Here is a 23416-nt window from a genome sequence, read left to right as displayed (position 1 = left end):
CAGAGCCGCCAATCAGTGTTTACCTTCTCCCTGCCCTTTCTTACCTTCCACACCAGCTCCAGCTTCCTTGCACGAACAGTTCCCTTAATTCCATGAGCTGCCTCAGTCAACTGATGTCAGAGAGCGCCACCTGCCGAGCTAAAGGGTGACATTTAAAATCAGTATGCTGTGAGCCTGTACATGGAGCTAGCCAATCATCCCACCTGCCCACTCCGTGTCTGCTTGCTGGGTGGTTTAGATGTAAAAAAACAAGCCCAAAATACAACTGGAGGTAGAGAAAGAGCAGAAGGGTGATTGTCAGGGGATATGGGGGGGAAGAATGGAGAGTTACTGTTCAATGGGTATATAGTTTCAGTTTCGCAAGATAAAGAGTTCTGGAGGTGGCTAGTGATGATGGTGGCACAATATGAATGTACTTAACACCACTGAACTGTATACCTAAAATGCTTACGATAGTAAATTATATGTTTTGCCACAATAAAATATAATCCATAGAAATATATGAAGGAATAAATTTTTTAGTCAATGATGTATCTTGTTGGATCATCAAAATAAATAGATAATGAATAAATAAACAAATAAATACAATTTGAGAGTTTCCTGGCACCCAATACCATTCCTCTGCAAAACCCTTTCTTCCCATCTTACTAATCTCAAAATTGATTATGAGAGGATACGGGCACTCATTTAGAGAGGTGGCAGAGTAATAACTGGAAATGTCCCCATATCATGAGACCTGAGTTCTAATCTCCAACTCTGTGAACAGCTATGCCGAGAACTTTAACCTTCATGAGCTGGCCTATTAAATCATCTATTGCAATAAAAAAAAATCTGAGATTTATTTCAGCTTCAATAATAAAAATTCAGGCCAGGCACAGTGGTTCATGCCTGTAATTTCAGCACTTTGGGAGGCCGAGGGGGGCGGATCACCTGAGGTCAGGAGTTCAAGACCAGCCTGACCAACATGGTGAAACACCATCTCTACTAAAAATACAAAATTAGCCAGGTGTGGTGGCACACACCTGTAATCCCCCCTCCTCAGGAGGCTGAGGCAGGAGAATTGCTTGAACCTAGGAGGCGGAGGTTGCAATGAGCTGAGATCACACTAATACACTCTAGCCTGGGCAACAAGAACAAAACTCTGTCAAAAAAAAAAGAAAAGAAAAAGAAAAAGAAAAGAAAAGAAAGAATAAAAATTCAGCTGTTCCTTGTGAAGGCAACAATTTTACTGCAGTTCTCCATATGACAGAGTTAACTGAGACCGTGTCCATTCTTAAGTACAGGTTTTATTTAAGGAGAGGACCGGCAGAAATGGAACTTTATCAGGAAAGGGTAACACAGGCTTAGATGAGACAATTTTCTAACTGAGAATTCTAATTTATTAGAGGGTTGTGAAAAGAGTTTATCAGCTTTCAATTAGTATTGTACAAAAGGAATTAGAAAATATTTGACTGCATTGCACGTAGTAATGGTAAGTGTTTTGTGAAGTTTTTATTTCAGTTATCAATCCATGCTGTTCTCATCTTATGCTCTGTCTCTCTTCAGATCATATAAATATTTTGCCTTTTACTGTCCATGCTGTTCTCATCTTCTAGCTTGTGAGTCTAGGTCAGATAAAGCAGGTCAGAAGCTCTATGGAGAGGTAGGCAGGTCATGACTCGTCACTCTGAAGACCCAAACCCCAAGCCTCATTCTTTGAGTGTTGGGTGTCCATGGCTTCAGGTTCTGCATGCACCTCACCTGACACTGTATCCTTTTCATATATCACACATATCTGAAGGCCTGGGGGGCATGGGTGGGAGGAAATAAATAGACAGGTAAACGATCAGTGGTAAATTTTCCAGACCTTGCAGAATAGTCCTACTGAAAGTGTCCATCCACCTGATGATCTCATTCGCAATCTTCTCCAACATTCCATTCTGTAAACTAGGCAATTGTCTATAGAGATTTTAACTTGCAAATATATGTGTGAAATGTTTGCCAAAATGCAATTAGTTTGGGTTTGTTCTCATTCTTTTGTGAGATTTTGTTTTATAAAGAAGGCTTTTAAGATACTCAGAGGGAGGTTTTCATAAATTCCCAATATTTTCTAACAAAGTTGCATTACAATGGAATAAGATCATAATAATGGGATCGGATGCTTGCAATAAATGAGAAATTTATAATCTCTAATTCTATGTATCTAGTATTAATCAAGGTAGGTTAAATGCAGTAGCAAAACAACCCCAAAACTCAGTGGCTTAACAGAATAAATGTATTTTTTCTTGTTCATACAAAATCCAATATGGTATTCCTGGTTGGTTGATTCTTTGGAAAGGTTTTGCAGCAAGTGATGACTGAGGGACCCATGTTCCTTCCATCTTGTGATGTCAGCATCTTCAACAGAGTCTTCAAGGTCACCGTAGAAGGAAAGAGAATGTGGAGAAGGCATAATGAGTATTAACAATCTTGGCTTAGAAGTCACACACATCACTTACAGTCACATAACATGAGCCAGAACTGGTCACTGAGATGCACAAGGGCTTGTGTGTGTAGTCCTGGTAGGGGAACAACTCTATTCCATGGAAAGGGAAAGTACATCTCTGTTGGTCAGCTAGCTGCTGCTGCGATACCCTGCCCTTAGGACAGTAAATCAGGGGTTTTCAATAAACATCTGCTAAATATATAAAGAGATAAACGAATGAATAGTAGAGCACATCTTTTTATAAATATTTCATTATTTCCATGACTACAGCTTCATATATTATTTTAAATCATTTTAAAGAATAATACAGAGCAAGCACTCATTTTAGCCATTTAATCATTTTGCTGACTTCCGTGGCAGGTCTTTCAAGATGATTCTATATCATGTCTCAGGATAGCTTAGGTGGAATTTTCCATAGGAAGCAATGCAGGGGTCTGTAAATGAACTTCAAATCCCTTCTGATTTGACCTTTGTAAGCTACATAAACTCCTCCTTGGTATTATCCTTAACCAAGCATAGTTGGTGGCATATTTTCTTTCAGTAATTTTAGTTCAACTAATTTTGGGACCTGGCTAATGAAGCCAAGGAAATGATTATAGCTAGCACATAAAAGAACCATTTGTAGCTAAGAAGACCAATTAAACTGCAAGCCATTCAATTTTATAGTAACTTGTCTTACATTATACTTTGGGCTCATGGTGACTTTAAAAACAATCAGAAATTTAAAAAACTTGTCAGCAGCTTTCAGTACTAACAGAGAGAATATGAAATGATATAGTCAGTGGTTACAAAAATTCTGGTCACAAGAGACATATTCTAAGATAGAGACATTCATTAAGCCTTTCTGTAACTTGAATGAAATATCATGCAGAGCTATATAATTTGCTTTGATCTAAACCCGTGCTTGTTCCAGAATCTAATTTCTCTGTAAACACTGTTAATTGATTACTCCTTGAACAATGTGCTGAACTGACCAATACTCTCCATCTCTTCCATAAAACGTAGAAACTGATGCCCATAGTATCTATCATGGAACAGAAGTCTGGAAGCTGGCAGTCCAGGCTCACATGACAGTTCCATGAGGTTGCAGAGGGTTCATGTTCCCACCTAGTTTCTGCTCCACTCTCCCTGGAAAGTGACTATCATCCTTGTGGTCCAATATAGCTTCCAGAGCTCCAATCATTCAGCAGCAGGATAAAGAACCCAACTCCTCTCTCTCTTTTCAAGAGACTTTCAGGAAGTTTCCCATATATTTTCAAATAAACATGTTTAATATGTATGTGTTTGTATCGTTTTAAAATGATTCTTCACTTTAACTAATTTGTCTAGGTTAACAACCAACCATCAATTCTAACAGTATCTGATAAAAGAGCTTCTAATGCAGTTTGTTCTTGGATACTGAATAGGAGAAGAATGCTCTGTGGAAGGAATTAAACATTTTTGTTTTGGGAAATGTATAATGGTGGGAATGACAAACAAATTGGCATTTGGTTTATATATCAGTCTTGTGCAAGCATGGCAGTCTGATTGTATTAGTTACAGTACAGTCTAACTTGCTGTAACAAACAGACCCCAAAACACAGTGACTTGAATTAGACAGAAATTTATTTTTCTCTCGTAAAGTAGTCCAGTGGTAATTATGTTGTTCAGGGCTGGTAGGAGCACTCTGCTTTTTTTTTCTTCTTCTTCTTTCTTTTTTTTTTTTTTGAGTCAGAGTCTCACTCTGTCTGCCCTGGCTGGAGTGCAATGGCTCAATCTTAGCTCACCACAACCTCCGCCTCCCAGGCTCAAGCGATTCTCATGTCTCTCAGCCTCCCGAGTAGCTGGGACTACAGGAACACATCACCATGCCTGGCTAATTTTTGTATTTTTTTAGTAGAGACCGGGTTTCACTATATTGGCCAGGCTGGTCTCAAACTACTGACATCAAGTGATCCACCTGCTTTGGCCTCCCAAAGTGCTGGGATTACAGGTATGAGCCACCATGCCTGGTGCAGTCCATCCCTTTAAAAGGCGTTATTCCTTCCTGGACACATGTATTTTTTCCAGTGCTTAACCCTGTAGTGCAGTGGGAAGATTTTTTTAAGAAGGACCGGGGGGCATATGCCCAATCCTTTTAGGAGTACCCAGAATGCCACACATAGCTCCTACTCACATTCCATTGACCAGAACCTAATCAGATGGCCATATTGAGCGGCTAGGTAGCAAGCTAAAACTTGAATTCTGGGGAAGAAAAGGAGAACAGATGTTTTGGAACAACCAGCAGTCTCTTATAGTAATCTGTTGCTATTGAGTCTCATCAACTCTAGACCATCAGATGGGATCCAGTGTCTGAACACGTAAGTTTTATGGACAAACCTTGGACTGTGGGGAACTCACATCACATTTTTACAGATGGTGAGTCAGTAGTGAGAACACAGAGGGTAAATAAAGCCATGGGTCTTGATTAATAAGTGGTATCAGAGTCAGCCTCCCACCCTGAAGTACATGCACCAGGCAAGGCCAAATCTGTCACTGCAGAATCGCCCAGTCCCATTTCATACTGGACCATGTGGATGGAGACTTGTGGTGTCATGTGAACCTAACATTTCAGCAATTCCACTTAACATTCCATTTTCTACAATCGTGTAGTTAACATCCAAATGTTTCCTAAAAGAAAGGTTTGAATTTAAAGGAAGAAAAAATCTTCACGGTCATCATCATTGTCAAATCAATTTGCATCAACATTTTTTGGAGGGCAAGGAATTGATTCAAGTTCTGAACAAATGGGCAGATAAAGAAAACTAGTTTTTTTTCCCTTTCAGTAGGCTGACAAAATATTTGACTGAATCAACAGGTTATTTGGTAAGGAAAAAATGTCCATAGACCTCATTTCTCTTCATTCAACTTATTGACTACATCATCTGTTTGATTTGGTTAGGATAACAGAATTATGGTTGACTTGGAACCAGGTGATCTCCTCATTATTATATTATCATCATATTATTATATGAGTTTATAGATGAGAAACTCAAGGTACTCAGCTAAGATTTTATATTCCCTGGTGGAGCTGTGGACCAGAAACTATCCCCTGAATTCCAACCAAGTTTCTTTCTGCTTCAACACTTTACTCCTGCCCCTTCGCGGCTGCCTGTTGAATTTCCCAAGTGGCCTTCCTGAAAAGCAAGACTGGAAAGTGAGAGTTTTGACATAGCATTTACGGTCTTCGTTGAAGACAACTGGCTTGGCTGTTGGAACACAAGGTTGGAGCGTCTGGGCACGTAGACGTGATCCATTTTTTATCTTATTTAGTGGCAGAACAGTCCTGAGTTGCAAAGGGCTTCTTCTGTGCACAGAATCTGTCAGCGAGGCATTTTGGCTGAGGGTCACTCTAGCACAGGAACAGATGACAGGACGGCAGGCAGTCTGTCCCCTTCTAGGGAATAAGGCAAGGATTCCTTTAACACAATGTGACAACTAATCTCTCTATAGCATCTGACTGAGAGGTTTTAATTACTACTGTGATATACACACGTGATTTCTTTATACACATGCACAGCCGGGCTTCTATGTGTTTCTCTATTATTTTGCAGAGCATATATCAGCACAGAGTAGGTTTATCCCAAATCATTCTCCTTCTTTTCTCCTTGTCTCTGCCTTTCTTTCTTTCCTTCTTTGTTTTCCTCTTCCTTTCATTTCCTGTTAATTTGTTAGAAAGGGCTTATTGATTTTATGATTTGAACATAAGGCTAGGTCCTTCAGCTCTCCTTCCCCTCTCAGAAACAGCAGTAAACCCTGTGGTCACAGGGATTGGAGGTGTTTTCACAGCCTTGCTGGCATTCAGAGGAAGACCTCTTTGGGAGAGAGAGTGTGTGTTGGTATGAAAGAGCATTGTGCAGGAATGGCAAGAATCACAAAAATGAATTTGCAGAGAACACTCAAATCAGAGTTTCTTCTTGCTAAAGAATTAAACTGTGACCCAGTTCTGAGCCTGTGTCATCATACTATTGACTATCTGTATCACTTGCTATGTAAAAATATATGAGTATCTTATATTATAGAGTATCTTGACTCTAAATGACAAGTGTCTGAATATTTGGAAGCATCAAAACATTTTACTTAGATTATTTGCTTATATTCAAATATGAGGTGACTTCTGTGATCAGTTTGAAAGAGTATTTGAAAAATCCACTTATAGATCTCTCCAATGCTAGGCAAAACAATATTGCAAAAGATGCCAAGAAAAAGCTCTAGCAAATGGAAATACTGATCAAGCATGGTTTGAGCACCAAGGTCTTCCTTGATGAAGAATTTCCCGGTAATTAAATATGTATACATGGGCATCTGCTCAATTTAAAAAGAAAGAATATGAATGAAAGAGAAGGAATCTGAAATCATTATTATGATGACACCCTGTCAGAGTGAGGTCAATACTCAGTTTTCTTTTAATTGCATAGTCTGATAATGCCAAGCTTCAGGAGGGTAATTCTCTTCCCAAGGTTTATATCACCCCAAGTGTTAAATCATGTTGAGGGTTCATAACCCTCCCTCCTCAATTTCAGTTCTTACCAGGCACAAAACTAGAGCACTTTGGAGAGATGAATTAATGACACTGAACCTGCTACTAAAAATTTTAGTGGAGAGGAAACTTCATCACCCCTGTTCCTGACTCCCGAAATGTCCTCTGAATTAATGTCACTCACCATCTAGACGTGCTTCCTTCTGAGCACTCCAACAATTTTTGTCTTCTGTGCCTCCTGAGTCACTAGCATCTCACCCTCTGTTCCCTGCTATGCTGCCCTTATCCTTCTGCAGCATGTCTTGCTTTGGCCTGATAATGCAACAACTTCCACAGCTCCTGCACATGGCTCAGACCATGGTGGACTGACCTCATCTAGTCCTTGGTTTGACTGGGCTGCCCAGGGTTTTAGCTCTACCAATCTTTCAGGGTCAATTCCATTATAAGATGTTTCCCTTCTACCAAGTATCTGACTAAGAATTGGATGGTTTTTCTGTAATCCAAATCTGCCCTGCACTTCTTCATTTCTAAACTTTTTTTTGCTATTCCATCCTCTTGGAATGCCCCTGCATCCTCAGTACTGCCTCCAACCTGTCAAAATTTTACATATTTCTAAAGATTCAGCCTAAATGTCTTATTTTCTCAAGGGCCACTCCTCTAAGCCTCCATAGCACTTTGGTTGCAATTCTTAGGGGCTCTATCACACTCTTCATGGAGTAGGAGGAAGAGCCTTGGTGGGAGTCAGGAGTACAATGCAAGCTTCAGCCCTGTGGCTGAGACGGCGTGTGGCCTTAAATGCATTCAGCAATCTCCTTAAGCCTCTGTTTTCTCATGTGTCAATATGATGGCTTAAACTGTATGGCCTCTAAGAAGCCTCTGTTTAAAGTCCAGTGATTCTATGATTATAGTTTCAGAGTCTGCATGTTAATTCTCCTACAAACCTGCTAACTTCTTGAGGGCATGTTTGATATCTTATTCACCTAAACATTCTCTCTTTCTTCTTAGTGTAGTAGGCACCTTATAAATGCTTGTTAAAGTAAAGAATGGATGAAACAATATCTCTTGCTGCAATTTGACCTCACTTTTTGTTTTGTTTTCAGAAGATATGGAAAAGAGATGATGGGCACTGTTTATTTCATAACTGCTTATTACCTCCTTGTGTTCATACACAGTGCTTGCTTTGGCTAACCAGTTATATGCTGGACAGCAAATTTGGATTAAAATAAAGGTGGCTTTCCCATCCTTCTTTGTTTGATTGTCATTGTGTGTGTGTGTGTGTGTGTGTGTGTGCATATGAATTTTTGTTTTCCTAAATTGTATGAGAAAATCTTCAATTTACTTGAGTGGATAATTTCAACTTTCTGTCTCTGTCACAAAATAAGGCAGGCTTTCTATTTTTGAAGAGAAGCCCAGTGCCTCTATTTAACTCCCCTCTGAAGCTCTCTGTGTTGGTTAACTGTATGGAGTAGGTGATCAACCACGTGATATGATTTCAAAAATACGAGTGGGCCTACCATCTGCCTAGCCATTGGTTGTCAAGAAAGAATTACTCGTTTGGCTCCAGAAGGCTTTGCATTTCCAAGAGTAGCCTGGTAAATTAGTATATCTCAAACTATTATTGATGATCCTTCAGGCCAGCAACTTCTACCCAAAGTGTATTCTACAAAACCCAAGTTCTATGAGATGTTAATAGTTGTTCCATAAAAATGGGGCCTCAGTGATGAAATCAATTTAAGCAGCTACAATAAATAAAACCAGATTTTCTGAGCTGCAAGACTTCTCAGAGCCTTGAATAGGCTAATGTGCATAGTGGATTCCCAAGAGGCGGGTGCAGGAGGTCACAATTCCAAAACACATATGACGATAGAACCAGAAATCTCCCAACTATTTATTTTATTATTTATTTATTTATTTTTAAATTAAGTGACTCATGGGTCTAGATTTCCACTAAACACATTCTGGGAAAAGCTGCCATTGAGGGCTATAAGAGCCAGCCAAACACCAAACTCAGAGAGGCAAGCAAGACTGAAGTGAAGAAAAAGATGTCCCAGGACAGACTAGACAGACTGCTGTCTCCAGCAGCTCAGCAAAGCTCTGCATGGCAGGTGGAGATGCTGAACAGGTGGTAGAGATCTCAATTCTGTCTGAGCCTCAGCTATCACCTTTTCCCTCACAAAGTTGCACCTGACTCGGCTTTAATTGGCCGTCCTCACACCTCCACTGGATGACCTTGAGGGATCAGAGAAAGCGGTGCCATTTTACCAACACATTTTCTGAATGCTGGGCTCTGCACTTGGCAGCCGGAGGAAAGCTATGAGAATCCTAATTGAAGGAATTAAGAAGGTTTGCCTATCTGATGCCAGAACTACTGCTTCGCTCATTACATCAAGAATTTAGTCTGCTCTGGGAGTGGTATCAATGGTAGGAGTGAGTAGGAGTGAGTTGATCGGAAATCAGTAAGGCCCATTTCTTGATAATGCATAGTTAAAACTAGACAGTGATTGGTTGTTTTACCTTAACTTTCCAAAAAACTTCCTGGATCTTTCTGTGTGAAAAATCCCAAAAACAAACAGGTGGACCACAAACATTAAGAGAAAGAGAATCTATTGTGCAGAGAAATTTAAACTTTTTACAAGACTGATGTAGAAAATGAAGGAAATCCACTGTGCTCACCACATGGGAGGGAGAGAAGAGACGAGGAGTAGCAGTGAGCCCCTCAGGCCCTGAGCAGCCTGGGCCTGTGCTACAAAGCCCTAGGTTGGAGTCTGCTGTTCATAGTACATGGGAAAAGAACAGCACAATGAAAGGAGTGGCCGCAGATTATGCCAAACTGTCTTAGAGCAGGTGCTGTGCCCATACTGGTCTGCAGCGCCCGGCGGTCCTCTCTGTCACAGCCCCATCCCACCCTGTTCCACTCATAACCACCACTCCTGCTCCTCTCTGCCAGCTCTCTCTGCATGCTCGGTCTGTCCCTCACACAACGTCCCTGCTCCCACTGTGCACTTTGCCTTAAATGTCACAGGACTCAGTCTTCACCTCCCTGCTGTGACCTCCTTGAGGTCAAGGGGACACACCCGGACTCATCCCTATAGTTCTCGTCAATAGCATATGGTGGGCCAGGTAAGTATTTGCCAAGCCCTAGCTCCTCATTTCCTTTAAATTCGTTCTACTTGTGCCTCGAGCTACTCACTCAGCATCAAGACGTTTCTTGCATTGCTGTGCTGTTATTTGCCTTCGTACGGTGTGATATCACCCCGCCCCAGTTAGACTGCAAGTGTCTGAAGGAGCACCCTTGTTCTCTATCGAGGTGCCTTGCCCATCCTGCATGGTCCAAACATGAGCTGATTGAGTGATGTGAGCAACAGCCCACACTTAACCAAGAGTAAGGAAGTGCCCGCTGCTCCAGCTGGACAGCACAGTGGAGAATGTTTCCTTTATGTTTAATGAGGATATCACAATGTTTCGACATGAGAGAGCCAAGGATGAAGCTAATTCCTCCGTTTCCTCTCTAGCTACCTGATTCAAGGGCTGGAGGACCAAGAATGAGGGGACAAGACAACTGTTCGGTTGGGTAGGGGAGGGGCGGGAGCAGCAGGACGGTGGTCCAGGAGGTGGAGCTGGACTGAGGACACAATAGCACTTCCTCATCTGCCAGGGTGGCAGCCCGGCGGGGGGCTAATGAGAAGTGAGGTGTGAGGCAGGAGGTTCTGCGATAAAGGCAATTATGGGCTGCTCAAACTGCTGACAGCATGCAGTCAGCGGCAGGGCCATTGGTGGTAACTGATGCTACCTGTGCTACAAAGCCCCCTCCCTCCTAATGAGGTTATTACTGTCCTACTGGTTGAGGGACCTCCAGACCCTCTCTAATCTCCTTTTCTCACTTGTAGGCCCAAGCAGCCCTCCAGCTCTCTAGAAGGAAGGTGGTCTTAAGGTTTTGTCCATATAGTTAAGGGGGAGAAATGTCCATATCTGCCCAGCTCTTGGCCTTCTCTGGGTTCCAGACTGAGCAGAGGGAAGCAGATGATTGCTATGGTGCCCCCCAGCACTAACAATCTGTGCCTGCCCCACATCTAAGCTTGCCTCTCCCCTGCCCGAATTCTGCCACCGATTCCTGATGAATGCCTGCTCAGCCTCAGGACTCAGCTCAGGATGTTCTTCCCAGGAAGCCTCCCTGGACCCTAACCCTGACGCTCCCATCCACTTCCCACCCTGGGTTATCATGTTGCCTTGTTTTTCTCCCTAGCCTTACCTGTGGACTCCTCCAGCTCCTCATCTTGGTGCCTATCACAGTGTCTGCCCCCTGGGTTCCATAAAAGTTGTAGACTGCATTAAACAAATGAACCAATCATTCAAACTGGCCACCTAGATCAATCCGAGTGGCAGGACCTGGAGGGACCAAGGAGCCTATCTCTGCCTCTCCAAAGATTAGAGCAGTGCTTAGGACCCTTCCTGGCATGCTATGGGGGCTCAGTAACTGTTAGGACTCTTCCCTTTTGCTTTCTCCTCAATCCATGGAGATGCATGGCTCATTCTGTTAGAATATTACTCTCAGGGTGGTTTTCAGGACACTTCTGTTCTGAGTAGGGAGATATTCTGAAACAGCTTTGCAAGACTATTTTTTAAAAAGGGTATTCCCTCTCAAATCATATTTCTCCCACACACTGGGAAAAAAAACCCTTTGCGATTTTACCAATACCAGGCCTGTATCTGCTCCTAGCACTATTCTATCTCCCTCCTGTGCTCAAGCCAATTCCTGGAGGTGCAGATCCCCTCTCAGCCCTGGCATCTTACTCTTGCAATGCCCAAGCTTCCAAAATTACCCCACTCACTCTCTCTTCTCTTTCCAACCCTAGGCCATATTTTCCTAAGCAGAAAGACATGGGATCGAAGTTATTCCACAGTAAGAGTATTGACAGGGGCACAACGATTTCATTCGGGGAGAGGGAGAGATTTCTGGTTGTTCAGGGGACAGGAGCGCTACCTGATGCCCCTTTACGTGCCCCTGAAAGTTCTCCCCTTTCCTCCATATCCAACCTCCTGGCTGTGACCAGGAGGAAAGCCAGGAGAAAGAATCAGGATGCTAGTCCCCAGATCCTCCAGCCTGCCCTAGCCTTGGAACAAAGACGTGGTCGCCGGCAGGAAGCAGCACACATTCTCCACAGGCCCGTCAACCTGCCCGCAGCCTCCGTCCTGGAAAACGCCCGCCGCGCTCCACCTCTCACAACAGCTGGCCCGCGTGTCACAGCCAATTAGGCTTTGGAGGGAGTGAGAGGGAAAGCAGTGACACCGCATATTGACCCCTGCTGGCACGGGGCAGATGTGGAGGCCAGCACGCGTCCCCCGCACGGCCACACCGCTAATTAATCACCTCGGCCACCGAGTCGTGACAGCGCTTTGCGCTCTGCGAGGCGCACGCGGAGGCAGGGGCCGGGCACCTGCGGAGAGAATGGCCGGCTGGGAAGCACTGGGCCACCAGCCGCCCCCTTTCTCAGCTGGCCTGGCAAGTTTGTTTCTGGCAAGTTTTCCCTGAAACTGTTGGGGTTAAAAGGAAGGATGGAAAAGGAGGAAACTTTTTTAAAAGTCCTAAGTCATTACGTGTAGGACAGGTTGGTGGAGCCAGCGAGCTGGACACACAGCAGGAGATTGGAGGCGCGCCAACCAAAGGAGCTCTCTCTGGGGTGGGCGTTTGGGAAGAGCTAATGGGATGCTCAACGCTTTGCGTGGAAATGAACCTGGAACTAGGTGGCTCTCAATCTTGGCTTACCTATTTCCTCCTGCCTTCTCTGCAAATCCCCTTCATCCTGTTGTTACTTCACCAGCTGTGTAGGGAAGGGGTGAAGTCACTGACTAAATGCCCAGGAGAGTGCCTGCTTACACATCTTTCAAAATTGACTGAGACTTGACCTAGACTTCATGGCCTCCAAGAAACCGTCTGGAGTACACTGTGGGTGGCCTCCCTGTGACCCCCGCTGCACCCCGCGTGTTCCCAGTCATAGCACTCAAGACACTGAACTGGAATTGTCTATGGAGTGAGCACAAGGGTCCTATCAGTGTTACTCATCTCCATCACTCCAGGTCCCAGCACAGTGTGTGGAGCCAGCTTTGCACTTAAAAATATGCGTGGAATGATTCATGAACAAGGCATGATCCTTACCTTCAAGGAGCTCATGGCCCCCTGGAGAGAGGCTCATACCAGTTAATTGCACTGCAGACCATACAGGGTAAGGGGTGAAGGTGAAGAAGAGGCATGCCAGCCCCAGCTTAGCCACAAAGCACACAAGTGCTCCTATTTGTGGGCAACTGCTTTTGCTGCTTTTGTGGAAATGTTGGGTCAAGTCTACTCTGATTCTATTCAAGCTCGAAATAATAGCTGAAACAGGTCAACCACTGTGTAGTTTATTAGGCAAAAACTCTTTCTTTCCTCCAGATAAAGCTCGCCCTGATCACTCAAAAACTAAATATAAGTGAGGCTGCCTGAGGGCATGTGAAACACAGTTTGGGAACAGGTTATATGCTTCCACTTGGATTTAGGTTATTACAAATTTGTTTGTTCCAACATTAAGACTCATGGCTGATTCATGCCTATGAGATTAAGCCCAAACTCTTAGTGTGTATAGGAGCAATGCTTTTTGGCATCTGGCTCTGACAGATAACCACCCTGACATTGTCAGAAGAAGAGAAGAAGGTGGAGGAGGAGTAGGAGGAGGAGGAGGAAGAAGAGGAGAAGAAGGAGGAGGAGGAGGAAGAGGAGAAGAAGAGGAGGAAGAAGGAGGAGGAGAAGGAGGGAGGGGGAGAGGGAGGGGAGGGGGAGGGAGAGAAGAGCAGGAGGAGGAAGAGGAAAACAGGGAGTCAGGCAGGCATTCATTTTGCTGATATTACAGATGCCAAGTGAGATGGGTTAGACATTCTCCCTGCTAAGAAGGTTTTAGTTTAGTGACAAGTGCCATTTAATTTCTCCAGGTGTTGGTGTCTTCCCTTGTCAAATGGGAATGATTATGCTCCTCTTGAAGTATTGGTCACACCATGCCTTGCTTGGACATGTTTCTTAGAGAAATAACCATTCCTGTGTGCATTATATTTTGACTTTTGATACTTCTTTTTTATATATGCTATGCCACAAATTCCAGTTTGTGACATTTGTAACTTAAAATTTTGGCGAGCAATAAAGGGACCAATGTTTGCTTTTGCAAAATAAGTTTATCCAGAAAAGAGCTGGTCAGTTAAATGTTTTCTTCCTGCTATCTCAAGTGCTTTGTTTTTGTTTCTTTGCTTTTTCTTGATGTTCAGCACTGTGCTGGGTACTACTGGGGAAGCAAAAAATGTTTTACAACTTTCTATTTTCTTACTTGGGATCTATATGTAAGTACATGTAAGTCTGTGGGTGAATTTGAGAGTATGTCCGCGTGTGAAAGAGTATGTGTGAGTGAGTGTGTGTGTGCATGTGATGAGTGTGTGTTTGCATACTGTCCTGGAGGTCAGGATGTGTGGGTGAATGTGTGAATGTGTGTGTGAAAGTGTATGTATAAGGGTATTTGTGTGATATTGACTGGGTAAGCACAGATGTGAGTGTTTTATGCATATGTGTTCACATGTGTGAGTAGGTGCTTGAGTGTGGGTATATGCGTGTGTGAGTGTGTGTAGCAATGAGCGTGTGTGTGAGAGAATGTATGGTTCCATGTGTGTTAGCATGAACATGAATGCATTGTATGCACATGTGTGTGAATGATCATGTGTGCCTGCAGGTGTGTGTGTCTGCAAGTGTGTGTGTGTGTGTGTGTGTGTGTGTGTAACGCAGCATGTTTGTGTATGTCAGTGAAAGCACCATGATGTCTCTTTTACTGGGTAGTTCTGAAGCGCATTTACGCTCATGAGAGCAGAAAGACAGGAAGTCTTGGTAAAAAAAGGGCAGTCAGTCAACTTGTTTCTCAGTAAATCTCCAAATGACTTTTTTGACAGATCTTTTTTCCTCTAATTAGCCTTTAAAATTTAGAATCAAGTTAAATAGGAAAAATAAAATAGAGGAGTTCATATGAAAAAAGGAACGGAAAAATATCCCAGGAAACAAAACCCAGTACAAATGAGTAGCTGGTAGGCTAGTGGTTGGTGGTATTAAAACAACGCAAAAACAACGAATTTCAGCTCCTTCATGGAGGGCAGCGTGGAGCTCTGGTTCTGCTCAGCGATCAGCAAAGATCATGGAATGCTTGACGACTTCTCTCCCAAACCTTTTGGCTTTTCATGAAAGATGGACAAACGTTTCCCATTTAAGAGGCAAAGGCTCCATCGTGTGGTCAAAGACAAAACTGCAGCTTCTCTCGAGCAATTTCAAAATAAATTTATAAAACAGTCTAGAGCACAGGGTAGGAAGGACCTGCAGGCAAATGCGTGAGGCTAGGCAAGTTGCCTACTTCGCAAAGTCCCCCTCTTTTTGCAGCCCCGGTCTTTTCCTCTTTGCAAATTCCTCCTCTTCCCTTCAAAGGTTCCTTGCACTCTGCCACTAAAGCTGGCGAAATATCTGTCATTTACATCTTTTCCCTCATACATTTTCTCCTTATAAGGCAATGTTGCCACTTTACAAAAGAGGAAAGGCCAAGTTCAGATATCTGATTTCTGCACTTTAATTACCAAAAGGATGGGAGTGGAGTTTTGCCTAAAAGGATAGCAGAGAGTGTGAGCAGTCACCTTTAAGAGAGAAAATTCACAAAATCTGCCTGTTTGCCAGTAAGGATACCACTTGAGATTTGATCCTTGGCTGAAGGTGGGCACAGGCATGATTAGGCCATTAGCCTAAAGAAGGAAACCTGGCACATCAGGCAGGTCATTTCTTGCAAAGGCCTTTAATCTGGTGAGCCGCTGACGTTTTTGCAGTTTAAGGGAAATTTTTGAGTTTCCTTAAGTTTAAGGGACATCTTTGAGTTTAAGGGAAATTACTGGCAGCTTTCCTGGCAGCCTTAAGGATCTAGGATCTAGTACACCCCAACAACTTAAGGAAGGTCCTTGGCTTTTATCATGGACATAAGTTATAGGACTGTAAACTAGAGCACAGGATACTCTCCATAGAATAGAAGACATTTGCCATTTAAAATGACTTTGTGGATAAATCATAATGGCTAGCATGTTGAAGTGCTTCTGGTGACACCTGGAAGCTACTTAATAAACATTAACCATTATCATGATCCATAAGGTCACTTTTTAAAATCAGTGCAATCTTCTTAACGACTTTATGATTAGAAATTAATATTATGGCTCTATTTTACAGATGAGAAAACTAAAGCTTTGAAAAGTTAGCCATCTTGCTGAGACTCTAGTTAAGCTGGAACTCCAATCCCAATTTGTTTGACTCCAAAAATCAGGCTCTCAAGCACTAGGCCAAGCTATATTTAAGAAAATATAAAGATTAGGTACAGTGGCTCACACCTGCAATCCCAGCACTTTGGGATGCCAAGGCCAGAGGATAGCTTGAGGCCAGGAGTTCGAGACCAGCCTGGACAACATACACCGTCTCTAAAAATAAAAAGAAAAGAAAATACAAAGACTTGGAAAGATGTTCATAATATATTGTTATGTTTAAAGGAAATGCTTACAAAATAATACAGTATAACCCCATTGTGCATGTGTATGTGCATATGTAATAGACAGATAAATGTAGATACATAAAAATGGAGTGAAGGGATTAAGAGCAAGAACTTTGGAGTCCTTTTTCTGGCTTCAACTTCTGGCCTAGCCATTTTTTAGCATTGTTGGGGAAGTACAGACTAGGGTTACTTTTTCTGTACTTCAATAACCATCCTGACAGGATTATTGTAAGAATTAAATCAGGTGGTGCAAGTAAAACACTTGAGATCATACGCGGCGCTTAGTAGCCACTCAACACACAATAGCTCTTATTACAGATATAGTGTGAAACTTTACAACGATGATCTAAACATCGTGTGAATATGGGTGATGTTTATTTTTTTCTTTGGTTTTATCTATATTTGCAAAGTGAACTTTTGTTAATTGTATAAAAAAGGAGAGAAAGCATTTTTAAAAGGATACAGGTAGAGCCAGACGGTTAGAGAAGGAGCTGTGGATCAATAGTCAGCCAAAGGCCAAGTGGAACCCATGGTGGTGAGGGGAGGGGGCTCTATGCATTCATACTCCCAACTTCAGTACAGCCAGGTGGAACTGAGGGATTATGTGGATAATCAGACATGGTTCCTGCTTGTCTTAGTGCTTTAGCAGTTCCCAGGGTCTGGTTTTCCTTTCCTCAATGGTAACCTCTGGCCGGGTTCATGTCTACCTAGAATACAGAACATGTTTTTCAGCTTTCCTTGTAGTCGGGTGTGACCACATGACTAATATAGGCGCACGGTATATCCATGCTATGTCACTTCTGGGAAGTGTCTTTAAAGGTAGAGGACATTGGCTCTTCACTGTTTCTCCTTGCTGTGTCTGGAAGCTGTGCTTTATAGTTGTAGCTAGAGTGTTTGGGGCCATAATGAGGAAATCGTGTGTTACTGATAGAGAGGCAACAAGAAGGAATCCCAGTCACTGGTGGTCATGGAGCCACCATACTAGGCAGGCTGCTTATTTTGGGACTTCATTTACGTGAGGGAAAAATAAATTTCTGCCTTCTTGCAGCCACAGTTGTTTTGGATTTTCTGTAGTTCACAGGTTACTGGCTTATAATAGGGAGCTACCCCAGAAGACATACGGCAATGCCTGGAGACACCTTTGGTTGTAACACCTGAAGAGGTGCTACTGGCATCTGGTAAACAGAAGCCAAGAAAACTGTTAAACAATGCACCGGACAACCTCCACCACAAAGAGTAACACAGCCCAAAATGTTAGTAGTGCTGAGGTCGAGAGCCCCTGCTTACAGCTGAATTCCATCTTACCTGATACAAGGAGCTTCCTAAGACCATATCCATGATGGCTTCTTAAGAATATTCAGCCTGCCGAAGTATGGGCCTGGGGTTAGTCTGAGCAACAGAAAATCCCACCAGGTTGATTATAGCACGTGCCAGGGGTCAGTGGGAATAAAAACCATAAACTCCTGTTCTAGGCTGAGCCTCCCTTCCAGAGTAAGCATGGGATGATCAAATTAGGTTAGTTGTAAGGATCGATTCATTAAGCATTTCTAGATTGGGGCAGGTTGATTCCAGCTCAGGTTCTGGGTGAGAAGGCTGAACTTGGTAGCCCATGGATGGACATGTTATTCTTTTGATGTGTGTGGTAGATGGTGAGGTTGACAGTTTTCTGTTCCATAGGGCTTATCATCTCTCTACAGGAGCTCGAGGGAACTCTTTAAAATCTCTGGGTAGGCTATTTGAGAGGTTCTTGTGATCAAAGAGGCAAAATGATATAGGTAACCAGTGTTAAAGAGTGGGAGTCCTAAGGTGACAGAGACTAGATGGAGAAGAGAAGCCAAAGATCAATAGAAATTAGAGAAGAGTGAGGACTTTGAAAGTAGTTGCTAGGGCAACTCAAGTGACTTAATTTAAAACTGGTCTCTGTAGCCAAAAAAAAATTTAAATTATACTATGTAGAAATAAAAAGAATAGTATTATAAGTCCCATGTGGCCATCAATTCATGACCAACCTTATTTCATTTTGTACCCCAGCTATTTCCTGCACTATCCATACCCTAAGATTATTTTGAAACAAATTATATTATTTTTATACAAATACTTTAGTAACTACCTCTAAATACCAGACCATTTTAAAAACAACTGTAATATCATTATCAAACCTAAAACGTTAACAGTAATTCTTTAATATCGTCAGATATTTGGTGTTCACATTTCTCTAATTATCTTATAATTTTTTATAATTTGTTTTGAATCAGGATCCAAATAAAGTTCATACATTGTAATTGACTGACATCTCTTAAATCTCTTTTAATAGGTTTCTCCTCTGTGTCTTATTTTTCCTCTTGCAATTGGTTTGTGATGAAACCACACTGTGCTATACATATTCTTGTGGTCCAGGTTTTTCTGTCTTCATTCTCATGGTGCTAGGTAATATATTACTCTATCTGCTATATTTCCTTAGAAATGTAGGGATGCTCATATCTAGGCAATTGGTCAAATTTAGATGTGATTTTGATATTGTTGTTGTTGTTAAGGCTAGTTTAGAGGTGTTCTTGTGTATTTCCACTAGAAAGTACATAAGGTCTTGTTATCTCTATTTCAATAATTATTGCCTGGATCCATTAGTTCCTGGGGGTTGCAAAATAGTGATCTTGAGCTACCTCTAATGGTCCAGGCTATACAGTTGGGTATCTATAAAGGCTATCACACAATTTGCAACTTTTTATTTATTTCCACTTAAGGAAAAGTATTTTCAAAATTTCTGGAATCAGTATAGCATCACAGATAAAGTCAAATTGCTATTGGTTGAAATCCTAGCCCCAGCACTTAATCGCTATATGACATGCTAGGTAAGTTCCTTAATTTCTCTGTGCTTTAATACCCTAATGTGTAAAATAAAAATACCAGAACACACCACATGTAAAATGTGGTGAATGTTAAAAAGACTATATATCAGATACTTGATACAGAATAAACTCTCAGTAAAAAGTAATATTTATAGTCCCTTGTTTCATTGATTTTAAGATGCATTTTTTTCACATGTTAGCATCTCTAAAATTGGGATGTATTTTATAATCTAAGGTATCTTGGGTCAATGACATATGATTGCAGTAGACATACCTTTCTCTTGCTCATGTGCCTTGAGTCTAAGTCACTGGTGTTGCTGTGGAGACTCAGATAATCATTCAAAAATGGGCTTTCTAAAGTAAGCATATTCTGTTAATAATTTCAATTGGCCCTAGAATTTTCCAATCTTTCACAGAAGTTCTCCATTCTAGAATACTAAGTATGCATTCTGTATGACTTGTTTATGGCCCAACAAAGTTGAATTCTCAGAAATACTTTCCAAATTCTAATATTACTATGTGTTATTCAATATTTAAGAAAAAATAAAATAGCAATCTAAAAGTCAATTGTTTCCTTGGCGTGGGTCACTTCAGGTTTTTCCCTCATAGCTCTCCCCTTCCTTTCCCCTTCTTCTCCCACCATAAAAAGTTAATCTTGGTTGGAGTTACTTCCAAGATGGCCAAATAGGAACAGCTCTGGTCTACAGCTCCCAGTGAGATTGATGCAGAAGATGGGTGATTTCTGCATTTCCCACTGAGGAACCTGGTTCATCTCATTGCGACTGGTTGGACAGTGATGCAGGCCATGGAGGGTGAGCTGAAGCAGGGCAGAGCGTTGTCTCACCCACAAAGCACAAGGGGTCAGGGGATTTCCCTTTCCTAGCCAAGGGAAGCTGTGAGTGACCGTACCTGGAGGAGCGGTACACTTCTGCTCAAATACTGTGCTTTTCCAACAGTCTTCACAACCAGCAGACCAGGAGATCCCCTCCTGTGCCTGGCTTAGTGGATCCCACGCCCATGGAGCCTTGCTTGCTGCTAGTGCAGCAGTCTGAGATCGACCTGGGACATGAGCTTGGCAGGGGAGGGGCCTCTGCCTTTGGTGAGGCTTCAGCAGGCAGTTCTATGCTCACAGTGTATACAAAGCTGCAGGGAAGCTCAAACTGGGCAGAGCCCACTGCAGCTCAGCAAGGCCCACTGCCTCTCTAGATTCCACCTCTGGGGCAGGGCATATCTGAACAAAAGGCAGCAGACAGCTTCTGCAGACTTAAGGTCCCTCCCTGACAGCTCTGAAGAGAGCAGTGATTATCCCAGCATGGCATTTGAGCTCTGATAACAGACAGACTGCCTCCTCAAGTGGGTTCTTGACCCCCATGTAGCCTGACTGGGAGACACCTCCCAGTAAGGGACGACAGACACCTCATAGACAGGTGGGTGCCCCTCTGGCATGAAGCTTCCAGAGGAAGGATCAGGCAGCAATATTTGCTGTTCTGCAGCCTCCACTGGTGATACCCAGTCAAACAGGGTCTGGAGTGGACCTCCAGCAAACTCCAACAGACCAGCAGCTGAGGTGCCTGTCTGTTAGAAGGAAAACTAACAAACAGAAAGGAATAGCATCAACATCAACAACAACAACAAAAATCCACACCAAAACCCCATCCGTAGGTCACCAACATCAAAGACCAAAGGTAGACAAAACCACAAAGGTGGGGAGAAACTAGAACAGAAATGCTGAAAATTCCAAAATCCAGAACGCTTCTTCTCCTCCAAAAGAAAACAACTCCTTACCAGCAAGGGAACAAAACTGGATGGAGAATGAGTTTGACAAGTTGACAGAAGTAGGCTTCAGAAGGTCGATAATAACAGACTTCTCCAAGTTAAAGTAGCGTGTTCTAACCCATCACAAGGAAGCTAAAAGCCTTGAAAAAAGGTTACACAAGTGGCTAACTAGAATAACCAGTGTAGAAAAGAGCTTAAATGACCTGATGGAGCTGAAAACCACAGTACGAGAACTTCGTGAAGCATACACAAGGTTCAATAGCTGATTCAATCAGGCAGAAGAAAGGATATCAGTGATTGAAGATCAAATTAATGAAATAAAGCAAGAAGACAAGATTAGAGAAAAAAGAGTGAAAAGAAACAAACAAAGCCTCCAAGAAATATGGGACTATGTGAAAAGACCAAATCTATGTTTGATTGGTGTACCTGAAAGTGATAGGGAGAATGGAGCCAAGTTAGAAAACACTCTTCAGGATATTATCCAGGAGAACTTCCCCTACTTAACAAGGCAGGCCAACATTCAAATTCAAGAAATACAGAGAACACCATGAAGAGACTCCTAGAGAAAAGCAACCCCAAGACACATAATTGTCAGATTCGCCAAGGTTGAATTGAAGGAAAAAATATTAAGGGCAGCCAGAGGGAAACGTCGGGTCACCCACAAAGGGAAACCCATCAGACTAACGGTGGATCTCTCAGCAGAAACCCTACAAGCCACAAGAGATTGGGGGCCAATATTCAACATTCTTAAAGAAAAGAAATTTCAACCCAGAATTTCATATCCAGTCAAACTAAGCTTCATAAGTGAAGAAGAAATAAAATCCTTTACAGACAAGCAAATGCTAACAGATTTTATCACCAGCAGGCCTTCCTTACAAGAGCTCCTGAAGGAAGCACTAAACATGGAAAGGAACAACCGGTAAAAGCCACTGCAAAAACATGCCGAATTGTAAAGACCATCAATACTATGAAGAAATTGCATCAATTAACGGGTGAAAAAACCAGCTAGCATCATGACAGAATCAAATTCACACATAACAATATTAACTTTAAATGTAAATGGGCTAAATGCCCCAATTAAAAGACACAGACTGGCAAATTAGATAAAGAGTCAAGACAGTGTGCTGTATTCAGGAGACCCGTCTCACGTGCAAAGACACACACAGGCTCAAAATAAAGGGATGCAGGAAGATCTACCAAGCAAATGGAAAGAAAAAAAAAAAAAGAAAAGCAGAGGTTGCAATCCTAGTCTCTGATAAAACAGATTTTAAACCAACAAAGATCAAAAGAGACAAAGAAGGCCATTACATAATGGCAAAGGGATCAATTCATCAGGAAAAGCTAACTATCCTAAATATATATGCACCCAATACAGGAGCACCCAGATTCATAAAGCAAGTCCTTAGAGACTTACATAGAGACTTAGACTCCCACAAAATAATAATGGGAGACTTTAACACCCCACTGTCAATATTAGACAGATCAACGAGACAGAAAATTAACAAGGTTATCCAGGACTTGAACTCAGCTCTGGACCAAGCAGACCTAATAGACGTCTACAGAACTCTCCACCCCAAATCAACAGAATATACATTCTTCTCAGCACCACATCACACTTATTCTAAAATTGACCACATAATTAGAAGTAAAACACTCCTCAGCAAATGCAAAAGAATGGAAATCATAACAAACAGTCTCTCAAACCACAGTGCAATCCAATTAGAACTCAGGACTAAGAAATAACTCAAAACCACACAACTACATGGAAACAGAGCAACCTGCTCCTGAATGACTACTGGGTAAATAATGAAATGACGGCAGAAATAAAGGTGTTCTTTGAAACCAATGAGAACGAAGACACAACGTACCAGAATCTGTGGGACACATTTAAAGCAATGTGTAGAGGGAAATTTATAGCACTAAATGCCCACAAGAGAAAGCAGGAAAGATCTAAAATCGATACTCTAACATCACAATTAAAAGAACTAGAGAAGCAAGAACAAACAAATTCAAAAGCTGGCAGAAGGCAAGAAATTACTATGATCTCTGGCACACATTTAAAGTAGTGTGTAGAGGGAAATTTACAGCACTACATGCCCACAAGAGAAAGCAGGAAAGATCTAAAATCGATACTCTAACATCACAATTAAAAGAACTAGAGAAGCAAGAGCAAACAAATTCAAACGCTAACAGAAGACAAGAAATAACTAAGATCAGAGCAGAACTGAAGGAGATAGAGACACAAAAAACCCTTCAA

This window comes from Colobus angolensis, unplaced genomic scaffold (genome assembly GCF_000951035.1).
Source record: "Colobus angolensis palliatus isolate OR3802 unplaced genomic scaffold, Cang.pa_1.0 Scaffold126, whole genome shotgun sequence".
Taxonomy (NCBI): Eukaryota; Metazoa; Chordata; class Mammalia; order Primates; family Cercopithecidae; genus Colobus; species Colobus angolensis.
Note: the sequence above shows the minus strand (reverse complement) of the source record.